General features: G+C 42.0%; 1 protein-coding gene across 3 annotated transcripts in view; it reads right to left on the reverse strand.

Moving 5' to 3' along the window:
- DENND5B (DENN domain containing 5B) overlaps positions 1-15,448 on the reverse strand; it is a 176,176-nt gene that overhangs the window by 121,974 nt on the left and 38,754 nt on the right. The window lies entirely within an intron of this gene.

A 15,448-nucleotide genomic window follows, 5' to 3' on the forward strand; every position in this document is an offset into this window, starting at 1 on the left:
AACATGAATATGCAAAAGGAGGGAAAGAAGAAAGCAAAGCAAAATACAAATAACAGCCATAAAAATACCATAGTGACATTTTAAAGTGGACCTTTCAGTGACTTTACAGGCCTGTAAATAAATGCCCGACATTTTACAATATACAGAAATGGTATAATTTTTTACAAAAGCTCCATATTTGATCAATAAAAAGCCATGCTTGAGTTCCAGGACCATGACTCAGTTTGCTGCTGGCAAGAGGAAGCTTTTCCTCAGTCTCCTCTCTGCCAGTGATCAAACTGCAACGTTAAAGTGGTTCTAACCCCACTGGGTGATTTTCAGACAATCCCATGCCTTCCATAATGCAGTGTGCCCCAGTGTATGTGCCTTATTAAAAAAAATGTCCTACTATACCAAAATTTTCTAGTCCCGCTTGGCGCTCGGAGTGACCAGCCATCTCTCTCGATCTGACAGCTACAGCGGGAGGGGCTGAGAATCCTCTGCTGATGTCAGTCAGTCAGGAGGAGGAGAGGGGCGGCTGGTCACGTGAGCGCCGAACAGTGCTCTGAAATATAGTATAGAACAGAATTTTTTCAATAAAGCAGATGCACTGGGGCACACAGCATTATGGAAGACAGGGGATTGCCTGAAAATTACAGTTATTTCAATAGGAGGGGAGGGGCAGACACTGGTATGAGCTGACAGGCAGGGAGGGAAGGGGGGAAGAGGACAGAGGATAGCTACGGATGACGGAGGGACATAAACTGACCACTCTGTCAGGGCACAGCAGCCATGATAAATTGTGGTCAGTTTATAGGGGGGAGGGCAGAATGAGGCAGGATCAGCCAGGTATTTTGAGTGATAAAAAAGAGGCCAAATGACACAGCACAAGCACTGTGCTGTTATTCATGCTGCAGGGGTCTTCAAACTATGTCCCGCCAGTTAGTCAGGAACTACAATTCCCATCATGCTTAGTCAATTCTGTGAATGTCAGTTTTACAATGCCTCATGAGATGTGTAGTTCCGCAACAGCTGGAGGGTCGTAGTTTGGGGATCCCTGCTTTAAAGGAACAGGATCCTTATTTTTTTAATTTTTTTTTTTAGGGTAACAAACGCTTTCACTTCGTAGCAAGTCAGAAGACGAGCGGCTACAGCAGTCCAGGAAGTATATGGCCCTGCAGACACTTCTGCGGCTGGTTTGTTGGGTGAAAACAATGGCAATAGAAAGGATACACACAACTTGCATTTAACATTCATAGGTACTTTAATAAAGGCAGGCAGGATCTTTTTTAAGCAAAGAACTCTCTGCTGCATACCCCCATGAAACAGGTTTCACTTTTTTATGAAGGGTTGGACTTCAGTCAGACTAAGTACTGCCTATCTCCAACCCCAGTAACTTCTTTAGGGGGCAAAAATGGCATCCTCACTAGAGATGGCGCAATAGTGTTGATGGGGCATATTATTCAAACAGATAGAACCTTTACTTTACAAAAAGCTCCTTCAGAAACTTCTGGTCTGTTACCACATGCATGTTAGTATGCAGTATTTTGTGCGTTAACGCAAGTTCCATTAAAAGGAGAATTAGGGCCAAAGCTTTGTTGGCACCACTACTCCTATGGATCACAGGAGTGCAGATCATTCTGCACTCCTGTGACCCATTTTCAGCTGAGAGCAGACTAGAGTCCGCTGTCAGCTGATGTGACTCAGCTGGTCCAGGCTGGTGACAGTTCCCGACTTTGCAGTTCAGATCCACCCAGATGCCTGGACCGGCAGCTGGCTCAGCCGTGCCAGCTTTTTACTCCCCTCCTCAGCCCATCGCTCCAGTGAGTGCTGGAGGGGCAGATCAGAGAACCAATGACCGACAATCACCGCTCTCTGCTCAGAGCGGAGGGGAGAACAAAAGCGATCATTGTTGTTTGATTGCTTGGTTCTCAGTGCACAGACGGCAGGGGACAGATCCTGCATCCACCTATGGGAGTATAGGGTTTTTTTGATATACCCACATACTTTTAAGGCACATCATATTGTGCACTGCAGTAACACGTGTCACCGCAATTCATAAATGTGAAGCCAGCCTGTAATAGCAGACAGGTTCACTTAAAGCACTGCTTCCATGTTTCTGAAACTTCATCTATTTGTACTAAGGACAACCCAGGCAACAGGTTAAATACCGCGGGAGCGGTTACAATCCTTGTCATTTTTATTATTGCTGTCTATGTCCAGTTGGACACTAACAGGAAGCTAAAGAAAATCTCTACAAAAGCAAGAGGATTTCCTTTCTTAGTCACTGGAACAGGTTTTCGCATCACTTTCACCAGGACCAGTACACAGGGTGAATCTTCACAGCAGAAACATCGACATCAATCAAACTTTGGTGTACATGTGTGAGGTGGCACTAGACTTGGAGGTCTTGGTCCCTTCAAAATGTGACGATTGTTGTTGATGGTGCAGAGTGCCTTCATTTATAAACGGGTAGAAACATATTTTTTGTTCAAGTGTTTGTTATATTAATTTTTAATATTTTTTTTAGATTATTTTTTATTAATGTATTATTACATATTAATTTTACTTATTTATGATTTTTAGTTATCTGTGTATTTATTTTACATTTATTTAATCATATATTATTACTATTTTATTTTTTAAAATTTTCATTTGAGCAGAAAATCACGCAAAAACGTGCAAATGGCACCTTTTTCATTCATTTCTATGAGAATAGAAACGTGCCAAAAATGCCCAAATCTGCCTGATTTGAGCAACTAAAAAAGCTCCAGAACTCATTTGGCTTTAGGTGACTTGGAGTGGAGATGTGAACATGATTTTTTTTCTCCTCCAGCGTTTTTGAGCTTCAAGCTTCAAAACGCTCAGGTGTGAATGCAGCCTTAGAACCATTGTATTTGCTCATTTATGTCTAGGGAAAAAAATAAATGAAAACATACCAGATTCTCCGCTACTCCTCGCAGTTGGACCAGTTCTGGCAGCTTCTGCACCCCTGAGCTCTAGCTCTAGCAGTCTAGGGACCTGACGACATTAGGGTCCATAGCCCTGCTCCGGATGTGAATATGCTAAGGGACAGTCCACCGCTGAGATTGTGGGGAGCACAGGATCAAGTACATAAAACTTTTGCCTGTCCAGTGAACAAAATGAGCTATTAATCCTTGCAGTGTGGGCACAACCCCATTGGGTTGGGCTTGCAGGGTAAAGGCTTGAAACCGTAAAGCCTCGTACACACGATCAGAGTGGTTGCCAACAAAGCGTCAGACTTTTGTCCGAAGGGCGTGTGCAAGGAACTTGTCTTGCATACAAACGGTACACAACTGTTGGCCAACAAACATGAACGTAGCGACGTACTACGTGGAATTTCAGCTCTTGAGCGCCACCCTTTGGGCACCTTCTGCTAATGTCATGTTTGGTGAGCATTGATTCTGAGCATGCGTGCTTGTACTTTCGACTTGTGTGACGGACTTGTGTACACACAATACGAAAATCTGACAACAGACCGTTGTCTGCCGAAAAATTTACTAGCCTGCCATCCAACATTTGGTGGTGGAAAGTTTGACAATTATCTGATGGAGCATACCAACGGTAGGATTTTAGGCAGTCTGACATCACAGAATTTCCTGCCGAAAATCCGATCGTGTGTAGAGGCTTAAGTCGCTAAGATAAGTGAAGGAGCCTTATGCCGCGTACACATGGTCGGACTTTCCGCCAGCAAAACCGTGGATTTTTGTTCGAAGGTTGTTGGCTCAGGTTGTTATCTTGCATACACATGGTCACACAAATGTTGGCCAACAATTACGAACGTAGTGACGTACTACGTGGTTTTTCAGCTCTTTAGCGCCACCCTTTGGGCTCCTTCTGCTAAATTCGTGTTAGTAGAAGTTTGGCGAGTGTTGATTTGCGCTTTTCTTTTTGCGTTTTTTTATTTTGCGCTATTATTATTCTTGATATCACTTGAAAAAAAAAAGTTCCAATAACTCCATCAGTATCACCACCAACAAAGCAGATTATTATCTCATTAAAGAAGAAGAGAATGTGCACTGCATTTGGAGATATCATAATTCGTTCTCCATTACGAACACTAGTTTACAAGCCCGGCCGCTTCCGCTTCTGAGCATACGTGGACTTTTGTGCGACGGACTTGTGTACACACGATCGGACTTTCTGACGACAAAGTTTTGTTGGCGGAAAATTTGAGGACCTGCTAGCAAACATTTGTTGGCGGAAAGTCCGACAGCAAATGTTCGATGGTCGGACTTTCAGACAACAAGCCCACATCCAACATTTCCCGTCGGAAAATCCGACCGTGTGTACGCAGCATTAGACTAGCTAGGCTGGTGTGGTGTAAACTTGGGCGCATACCCCTGAAGAAGGAGGTTAAACACTGAAAACGCATTGGGTATTTTCTTGTAGCTATGCATGCACTTTAACAAGAAATTAACAAAGAAGAGCAGTTTGCAACCGGCCCGCGCAAATGAGAAAAAAAAACAAAACCCACGACTTCAGTGAGATAATTTTGATTTCACGATAGAAAAGTACTAGACGACATGCTGAAAATTCCTGCCATAGATCAGTATAAGTGTTTTCATGTCCCATGGTAGTAATGTGAGAGAAATATGCAATCTTAACAATGCAACCAACAAATATCGGATTATGACCTCGTCAAGAAGGAATCTTATCTGAGATGTAATTTTAGAAGCTCTCACTAATGGTGTCGGCTACTTTTTATAGCATCGCTTAGTGCAATTACGTGACGGTGATGGGTGAGTCGTGCCAACACGTGTACGAGGGAGCAAGGGTGAAAACGTACAACTGTGTACAGAAAGACAAATGGGCAGAATTGAAAATACGGTAGCAGGGAATTAAAAGAACATAAAAAGAAAAGGCAAAAGGTTAAGCGGCACATATGGGCAATCTAACACAGCTGTCAGTTGCAGCTTAGTGATAGAAGAGTTAAATAATTCATTGTGAGAGTAATAGAAAACCGGGATCATGGGCTATTTTGAGCCGGTCTCTGTTGTGAGCTGCTCCGCAGAAGTAGTGAATGAACCAATAACCTCATACAACAGAAGAAAGACTGCCACATTCAGCAAAAAAGCAACCTGGGGCAGAGCGCGTAGTAACCTACAGCACCATTCTTGGTCCATGAATGTAATAGAAATCACATGTCCAACTGGGCACGGATAGGACAGCCTTACAGTAGAGGAAAGTGCATCTACGCCAAAGATTCAAAATGTAATAGATTGTGAGCACCTTTAGATATACTATATTTACCCCGGTGTGGGGTTCGGTTTTCAATTATTTTTATTAAGATATTTTTTCAAATAAAAACATTCCATATTATTCCATTTCAAAGCCTTATATATAAAACACGCTTAAAGTGGAGGGCCACCCTAAAATAAAAAATAGCATCAAAAATCGTAAAAAAAATTAAAAATAACATTTTTAAACTTACCTGAAACCCTTGTTGCTAGTCAGTCTTCCTAATCTGCCTCTTCCTATTCCATGGCGTGTCCTGCTCCTTGGTGAGCGGCCCGTTGCCTTCTGGGAACTGTGTGTGTCCCAGAAAACCATGGGGCCATTCACAGAACGCCGCACGTGCGCAGTAGGAAACTGGCAGTGAAGATGCAAGGCTCCACTGCCTGTTACCCTTAGTTAGGATGGTGGCGCCGGCAGCCGATCCGGTTGACGGATCGGCCTCGGGGGAGCCGACATCGCGGGCTCGCTGGACAGGTAAGTGTCTTTATTAAAAGTCAGCAGCTACAGTGTTTGTAGCTGCTGACTTAAAAAAAAAAAAAAAAAACGTCCAGAACCCCCCTTTAAAGCGGAGTTCGAACTATGTAAATTTTTTTTTTGTACAATTATTTAAAATGCTATTATTCATATATGACTCACTGTTTAGCGATCGACGTCCGCTCGATTGCCGATTTAGATCAAATGATGCCTTTGATTTTTTTATCCCTGGCATGTTCCATTTTGCTTGTGGGCATGTGAAGCCCGCAAGCACTGGTTACGGTGCTGCTGCTGGACCAGCATGCACCGCCCCGTTCTTGCGCATGTGCAGTAATGCGCCGCAGAGGCGCTGTGAAGTATACAGGTTGCCATAACAACGGGCGGCGGTGGATGTGCCTGCCCCGTTGTTATGGCAACCTAGCCCTCGGAGCAGCCCACTGACCCTGGGAAAAATGATAAAACATCTCCCAAGGAGCAGTAGCGAGCAGGTGTGCCGAGGGAAGTGACGTCAGGAGCCGAGGTGATGAAGGAGGCAGATTTCGAGGGACCACATAGCAACAGGCATAAAAAAGTAAAAAAAAAATCCTCCAAATGTTTTTTTTTTTTTTTTTTATTTATTTCATGCACATTCTTTTTTTTTTTTTGGGGTGGAACTCCACTTTAACACATTATATATTATTATATAACAAAACACATAATCACTACAATCTACCGTTCATGGATCAATCTCACAGTACCTTCCAAAAAAAAAAAAGTTAAAAAAGGTATTCCACGGTCTCCCTCCTCTGTGTGGGGTTCTGATATTTCTTCGCTATTGATATATATTACTCTATTTTTGAAAACGATTGCAATAGAAAAATGTCATACTGCAGATTACAGACATTAGATGCGGTGGCTGCATTTGTTTTCTATCATTTAGGCTCATTCCATTGTCGGCAAGTACAGAAAACACATGTTGATACAGCCATAGATTCAATGTCCTTGAAACTTTCTTCCCAGTTCTCCTCTGTGGGCTACAGAACTCCTTCCCACTCTGATGGAAATGAGGACAGGGGAAGGTATTTATAGTTTAAAACGAGAAGAGCAGCCTGGAGTACAGGGAGTGAGTGTCACCCTAGAACAAGTAGCATGTTATTGGAAGGATCACTAGATGAATATATATAAAAAAAAAAAAAAAAAAAAAAAAAAAAAAAGGCTGAATAAAAAATATGAACGCAGCCATCATACCGAAGGACAGGTAATCTGAAATATATGACACCAGCGGTTCTTACACTACAGTCCCTGGGAAGGAAGCAGTGTCAATGTGTTGTAATGATGCAGTGCATGGTTTACTTTTCTTACATATTATTAAAAATTTTAAAAAGAAATAGCATTTTTCACCTTTGTGCACAACGAGATGTCACACAGTGTAGTGCACTGCAACATAATGCACTTCAAAGAAAAAAAAATTGGGGTACTAGGCTCGTCTAAAAAGTCTGGTGAATGGTCCGATATCTCAACGGCAACATGGGCCAGGTGCACACGCATGCACATGGCTATCCAGAGACACGTCAAGAAGGGCCACCTAGTGTGGAGTACACGTGACTGTCAGAGTACACCCGCTGCGGGCAGTTGAACATTGTCAGTGTGAGAGGTAGGGTCACAATGCAATGTGGCAACAAGTGAACATCAAGTCCTGATACAAATTGGGGAAAAACGGCAACGGAGTCGCATGAAATGTTGGTGCAAGTGTACAGGACGAGAGCTGTGAGCAGAAAACGTATTTAGGCCTGGTTCAAGCGATTTCGCAACGGGAAGGAAATGACTGAGGATTCATGTTTGTCCTTTTGGATAACTTCCCATAAACTGTCATGATCGGCTCTGAAAAAGCTATGTACTAAACAATCAGATTCTCGTACCAGCGCTTCAAGAAGCGGTATTTTTCTCCTGATTTTCTGATCATGTGTACTAGGCTTTAGTCAAAGCTGCCCAAGGCATATGATGTCAATCAGCGGGGTCCATTCACTCCACAGTGCACTTTAAAAAGGTGTGCGTTTTGTGCATTTATACATGTGTGTAAAGCTGGATACACACTATACAACTTTTGTTGTTTGATTTCCTTTAGATGTATCAAAACCATGTAGTACAAGGGCCTGCCTGATCACATACAAATTGAAACTGTTGGTTTGACCTCATTATTAATGGTTTTAGTAAATCTAAAACGAAAAAAAAAATCTGAAGGAAAAAAAAAAAAATTGTATAGTGTGTATCCAGCTTTAGGCAGTACAAAAAAATAAATTGGTTCTGATCAGTTTTTAAAACAAGGCAATGCCAAGAGCAATCTCACCTGTGATATGGTGCAATTAATGAAAGGCAATGTATACAGTGGGCTTCTGTGCACTACTATAACATTATAATGTGCACGGTGTGAATGAGCCCTACAAATTACTTAACATGCTTTGGATTATTCTTTGTGGTTGGACTAAACTCGTCACACAGCTGGGCAGCTGAATATTTGCTGAAAACAGCAGATGCAAAAGATCATCTTTGGTGAGAACTGTAAGTCAATATGATCATAAGATATAAACGACAGACATCCAACGTTATAGGCAGATCTCAATTTTACTGTGAATTTCAAATCTGGCTCAAGCTCCTCCCACCTCTCAAGCCTTATTAGCCAATAAGACCTCATATCACATTGCATTAAAGTTGTTGTAAATTCTTACATATACCCAGTGAAGCAACTGGCCCCAAGTAATACACAGAGATCAAACAAGTCCTCCTACATAAGTTGTACTTGTTTATTTGTGGCTGTCTTTCCCCTCCATCCATGCAAAGTGCAGAATTTACACAGTCTCTCAGCTCTAAAAAAAAAAAAAGGGGGGGGGGGGGGGGGCTGAAGTTACATCAGTGAGGAGAGCTCTGAGAGCTGATTGGAGGGAGGGGAAAGACCCTCCTCCACATGGCACAAAGGAACAGAGCTGAGGCTGTCAATCAGCTGGAGGTCCCTCCCCTGTCACCATTTTTCTCTTGGTGTCTGAAAACTTGTCAGAAGTGAGTCAAGCCGATAGAGGAAAAAAGGAGCAGACAAAAAGTGATACTTCAGCTCGGTTTACACTGCCGCAACGTGGATGACATGTGAAATCCCATGTTAGTCAATGAAAGCCGTTCGCTCCAACTGTACAAAAGGTTCCAGACAACTTCTATCAGACAAGTCACCAGGACGTCTCACTGTAGATCGTGGCATTGTGAACTGAGCCTAAGGGGGCGAACTACTAAAACTGAAGTACTCAGAATCTGGTCCAGCTGTGCATCGTAGCTTATAGGAAAGGAACGAGGCAGAGGACAGAAACGACACTTACTGCTTTGGACTGAGACTAGCACACACTATAGAGGGATATGCTTTGTTCATAATTCATGTCTGAGGTTTACAACCACTTTAAAAAATAAAAATATGCTTGGGAGGCAAGAGGAGTAGGGTCAAGCATGGCTTTTAAAGGAAACGTTAGAGATGTGCAGATAACTTCAGCTGCATATACCACTGGATATGCTAAATCGGTTTTGGCACATGGTTTGAAGGCAATCTTTGCTTATAGATCTTTTCATCTCTGTACTTCATTACCAAAGTTTATTTTAAGACACTAAATATTTTGATCCAAAGAATTGGATCAACTGCCCTCCTGGAGCCAGAAAGGAATTTCTCTCATGTGTGGCATAATTGGTCACAGTTGCCCTAAAGAGCTGTTTTGTTACCTTCTGGATGAAAAAGTCCTTGACTTTGTGAAAGGGGAGACTTTTAAGAAGAAGCCTACTACTATCCAAAAACCAATCCACAGAGCCCGTACCCTATTGGAAATGGACTTTTCCACTTCTAGGCTACCAAAGAGTGCTGCGAGGTAAAGGGGACCAGAACGTCGGAGTCTTCTTCTATTTAACAGGATATTGAAAGACTATTACCCATCCCTCAAGACCAAGTGGTACTGTGACCCAACATAAGGCTCTATATAGGGTGCCTATAAATGACTTCCATTCAATGCTTCAACCTTCTAAGACGGAAATAACAAGCACCTCAGACAGATGGTAGAGCTCATTATTACAAAGGGAGCTTTTCCAACTTTTTGAAAATCCTCCCTGCCAGGAGGGGTTGATAATCACTCTTTTACATAAGCATAAGTGCCACCTAAAGTAAAGCGTATTGAAACCTTATCAATCAACTTCTCTTATTTGCTCCAATTTGGAATGTTAAATATACCATCGATAGTAATGGTGCAACCAAATGAAGATTTCAGTACCGAAACTGAAAATTAAGGATGCACTTGGTCAAAACCAAAATTTACATTTTCTTTTTTAATATTTTTTTTATAAATAATTGTATTGCATTTGACTTTTTAATTAATATTATGAATTTAAATGAATATAACGTTTATGGTCGGCCATTATTGAAGCAGTGTTAAAAATCCTGCTTGCAGCAAGAACGCATCATAAATGCACCCATGTTGAGTTGATGCATTTTTTGTCACATACCTATGAAAAGAACACCATAAAACAAGATAAAAATTGCAGCAAAATCGCGGGCAGTTTCGGCAGCCATTAATGGCACTTTTTTTTGTTTTGGCACGATCGAGAAGTAGTAAAAAAAAAAAGTCAAAAAAGCTGCTAGAACACTTGTGAGCTGATAACCTCTTGCTGCACTCCTATCAACTGTTCCTAGCTATTTCCAAGGTCCACAAATCCCTCTCCTCTATGTAACAGATGAGGAGAGGAGTTTTGTAGTCCCATCCTACACTGACTGTTCCTCCATAGATACAGTGAAGTGAAAAAGCAAGGTCGCCCTGGGAAGGGTGTTGTTGGTAGGATCACAAGGTGAAAATAAAGGGAAAAGGCCTGCAAAAATAAAAACTAATGCAGCCACCACTAAGAACTGTAAGCTGCCATATATTAGATTTTTTTTCATGGGTTTTGATATACTTTTAATTACACTTGCTGTGTCATATTTTCATAAGTCTTTAGATTCATATTCACCTCTTAGCGATCGTTCATATCTCAGACAGTGAACGTTTTTTGGGTTTAAATACTTTTCAAACAATTCATCATTACCAGCATCCATCGAATGTTGGTGCAAGAAAGGAAAATTCTCCCCCTGCCCATCATTCTCAGGCGAGATCTGCCTGGGCATGGGAAATCAATCCACTCCACCCAGTATACACTGCGGATAGCCAAGGGCTGCAGAATTCTATGTGGAGCGCCATCTCTGTCCCACCCTGTGCAGGTGCTGCTGTACATCTGTTATTCTAAACAAGCTTTAGTCATGGTACGCGGTTATCGCCAAACTCCCGCCGTGTGTAGGAGACAGTCGTGCGGCTGACAAATGACTCGCAGCTGCGTTTGTTGGTTTAAATGCAACAGCACGCAGGTGAAGGGATCCAGCCGGGACAATCACATCAAAATTACAGGCTGTTACAAAAAAGGAGTTTCCTGCAAACGTAGAAGACGTGCGGTTTCTGCTGGAAACATTAATGGTTATGTTGCAGTTAATGGATTTTTTTTTTAAATAAACACATTTTAATTTTTTTTTTTTTTTATTCTGTTTTTTGAAATACTGCTTATCATTTCATTTTTTTTTTTTCTTTACGGTTTCAAACTCATGGCAGCTGAATTATTACTACTTCAAGCTACGCTACAGGCTAGCAGCTAATTAAACAAATGACTTCCATATATGGGGGTGGTTTTATCTGCCAAAAAGATTTGTATTTTTATCTATCCAGTTCTAAGATTTATACAGCTCTGCCAGAAAACATAGCCATGTTTGGCAGGAGACCTGATTTTATTCTGCTGCAATCAAGTAACACTGGACAGTGAAAGAAGAGATGATTGATGAGTTTATCTCTTAGTTTCTCTACTCTCTCCTCCTGTCAGCATGTTCCTTATCAGCAGGAGTGCTGCAGCACAACAGATTGTGCTGCTTCTTCCTCTCCCACTTATAACTCTGCTGTACTGGGACTGCAAGAGGTGGATTCTGGATCAAAACCAGGTACTCCCATAAAATAGAGATGTTTTAACTCAAGTCTTTTACATCTACCTGGAGTTCAGACTAAACTAAGAAGGTAACATTTAAATAAGGAAGGTTGTATGTACACTAGTTTCTAATGAAGGTAAAATTAGAACTGGAAATTGAAGAAGTGAGAACAGCAACTAAATATTGACTTTCAGGTACAACTTTCTGCACATCTGTAACTGTCACTCTATGTTTGTTTTAAATGCAGATGGGGCCAATAACAAAACTGGCAATGTACAAAACAATCATCATTCTCCTAAACCCCCCTGCCCGTATGCCTTGGCAGTGCCTGTTGCAGGAGTAGAGACCAATGATCCAGCGCTGCAATCCTGGCCCACCAACAACCAATCATGTTGCTCTGCCTACCCATCAACAAGCCACTGCAATCTTCTGGACGTTGAGGAAAACTAACCATGAACAGCTAATGGCAAGTGTACACATCAAACAGGCAACAACCAACGTGGACACCTGAAGAAGGGTCCTCCCAGTCTCTATGGTAGAAGACCAAAAACTCAAGACTCTGTGCGTGGCCATGGGTTTGGGAAAGTATTTGGGACTTTTAGATTAGGCTTTTGAAAAATAAAAAAAAATGCTGGGAGAATATAAAAAAAAACAAAAAAAAAACGCCCTGTTCATTCTCTAAAACACTGTTCCATTTGTGCTCGTTTTCAATTCATTATTCAAAAAGGAACTAAAAAGCAATCAAGAAAAAGGATTACTTCATAAGCTACTATAGAAATTGATCTAATACATGAATGTCCTATGCCAAATTCAGTTATGAGGTCTAATGGCTAAAATGCCGCAGTTCACCCTCAGGAACCATACCATTCCATGCAAAGTGGAACTTGTATCCAAGCACCATCAGATGCAAGGGTTGAGTGTTACACACTTATATCTGAAGACCTTCATCTATTCAGGTCATGGTGTCACTAGAAGTAGTCACATTTAACTGAGCTTGCTCTCAAATGTCAAAGAGAATTTGCTACTTCTTCAGCTCCAACGAGTGTCCAAATATACAAAACATTTATACACCCATGTGCAACTCAGTCACCTTAATCCACTCACCCTAGTGTCATGTACACCCCCATAATGTTCTTGGGCAATCAAGATCTGCCCTGACACCATAGTAAATGGATTAGAGTATATGTAGTTTGTTAAGGCAAGTACTGCTTACAGGGCCACCTATGTCTTGAATTTTGGCTGACCCAGCAAGAGAGTGTGCTTTAAATGGGATATTTAACAGGACAAAAGGCCACAAATAAGAGGGTAATTGTTAGGTTTTACATACACTTTAAGGCTGGGTTCACACTTAAAGCGGAGTTCCATCCAACAGTGGAACTTCCGCTTTAAGCACTCCTCACCCTCTGACATGCAACATTTCACATGTCATTTTTTGGGGGGGAATGGGTACTTAGTTTGGGAGGGGGACTCCTCCTAGGTGGCCCCTCCCTGCCAGCAATCTTCTGGGACACGTAACAGGTCCCAGAAGATTGCCTGGCCATTAGCAGAGCACAGCGCTACTCATGCATGTACAGTGCATGCCCGGCCATGAAGTCGAAAGCTGTCATGGCCAGGTGTCCACAGTGGCGATGACAGCGCCAGTGGAGAGGAGTGGGGCTTCGGGAGGCCGCATTGCTGGACCTTGGGAGAGGTGAGTGTCTGTTTATTAAAAGTCAGCAGCTACACTTTTTGTAGCTGCTGACTTTTAATAAACTAAAAAAAATGTGTGGAATTTTCGGGCTGAATTCGGACCAGAAGACGCACAGGCTCCATAAAGAGCAGGTCACAATCTCCTGACATGCGAATTGGATGCGGGGAAACCCACATCCAAATTTGCAATAGTGTGAACCCAGCCTAAAGAGACCCTGTCTCTCATTTAAAAAATTGCAGTTAAAAGCACAGAAAAAATAAATATTTTACATGCTTACTTTCAGTAAGCAATGTGCATTTGAACTTGCTCAGAAATGAGACTAATCCAGAAGGGTTAAATCCCTAACACGCACACCCCCACACTCCTTGCATACTGTAGCACGCTCCTTTTCTTGAAGTGCAATTACTGCACGTGTTGGTCCAGCTTCTTCTCCACTAACCTTCCTACATAAACTGGGGGAGGAGCGAAGGGGATCACTATAGAGCAGCCATTTTCAACCAGGGTTCCTCCAGAGGTTGCTGGGGGTTCCTTGCACTGTGGCTTGTTAACCCCCCCCTATCTGAGTGACAGTTCCAGGTCTGCCGGGGTTGCCGACATCACATCCAAGATGGCGGCACCCAGCACCAGTCTCGGGGCTTTTGGAGGTCTACACAAGGGAGGCATTTACAGGTAAAAAACATGCAAAAAAAGGATGCATATAATATTATAGGAAGATTTTTGTTGAAATGAATGGTCTGACAACAGGATCTCCAAGATGGCAATAAATGGTGGGGTTGGTTCCCAGCACTCATTAGGACTGAGGAAGCTACTGAGTGGAAAAACATTCCCAGCATTACAGAACAAGTCCAGTTTATTGCGTTTAACTTTTACTAGTTCTACCCCTTTATCCACATTAATACTCCATATCTCCTGATTAGCAGTAGTGAGAGAGACCATACCAGCATGATCTTTATCTACTAACCTCAGAGCAGGACTTTCTATTAAGAATTTTAATTGAATATTTAACATTTCCATGCTGAATTCCTGCAGGTTATCTCCACAGTGGAAGTAGGTTAACCAAAACGCCTGCAGAAAAACTAACAAGTTTGTCCCTCTAATCTGGTGTTTAATGTTTCATTTTACAAGAACGTTTGATTAAATATTCCCTGTGTACCAAAGCATTTCCTTTTTTCCCCGTTATGTATTTTAGATACATAAAGCCTGATTTTATTTTTTGGAGCGAGTGGCTTCTCCAGTAATGATGCATGTGCAAATTAAACAGGTGGACGGGGCTGCAGTCAACGGTCAGCAGACTAACTTATGGCCCGTACACACGACCCAAAAAGTGTACGAGAAATACTGCTTTCGAAGCGATCGTACGATAATCTGATCGTTAGTACAAAGCTTTCGAGAGCCGAATACGACAATTCATCCGATGGGACAAGCACCAACATTTTTCTCATAATATACCAGAACAGTTGTTCCACAATACAATAGAAATATACTACTACACATGACATCACTTCCAAAGTTTTATTCTGTTGTACGAGAATTTGTCGCTTTGGTAAAATTTTCGATATGAGACTAGAAACCAAAAAAAAAGTATGATTTTCGGACCTATACTTTGTTTCCTGTAGTGGCATGGAAGTTGGAGCGAGGAACCAAATTCTGCAGAAGGAGGACACCATTTTTTGCTGTAGCATCATCCAGGGTCGCCATTTATTTCATTGACTGAGATGTAAACCCAGAGGTGACATTCATATAAATGCTGGTGCTTGGGCAGGTCACAAATGTCCGACATAGATCAGTCCCTAATGCAGCCTCTCCCCTTGCAATCTGCTACAAAAGTTGAAATTTTAAGGTATGATCATCACTAGTAAAAGGGAGACTGAGGCAATGCCTCCACCTGCCTGCAGCAGACTGAGGACATCTCCACCTAGACAAAGTCACTGGACTGGACTTAATGATAAAAGGTTGAGTTTTTCTAAAAAGGGATACTGTTGCTGCATATTGTAATATGTCAAGAATTAATGCAGACCTGAAGTGGTACTGTAAGGTCCACTTTAATAACA

This window comes from Aquarana catesbeiana, linkage group LG03, assembly GCF_042186555.1.
Source record: "Aquarana catesbeiana isolate 2022-GZ linkage group LG03, ASM4218655v1, whole genome shotgun sequence".
Lineage (NCBI taxonomy): Eukaryota > Metazoa > Chordata > Amphibia > Anura > Ranidae > Aquarana > Aquarana catesbeiana.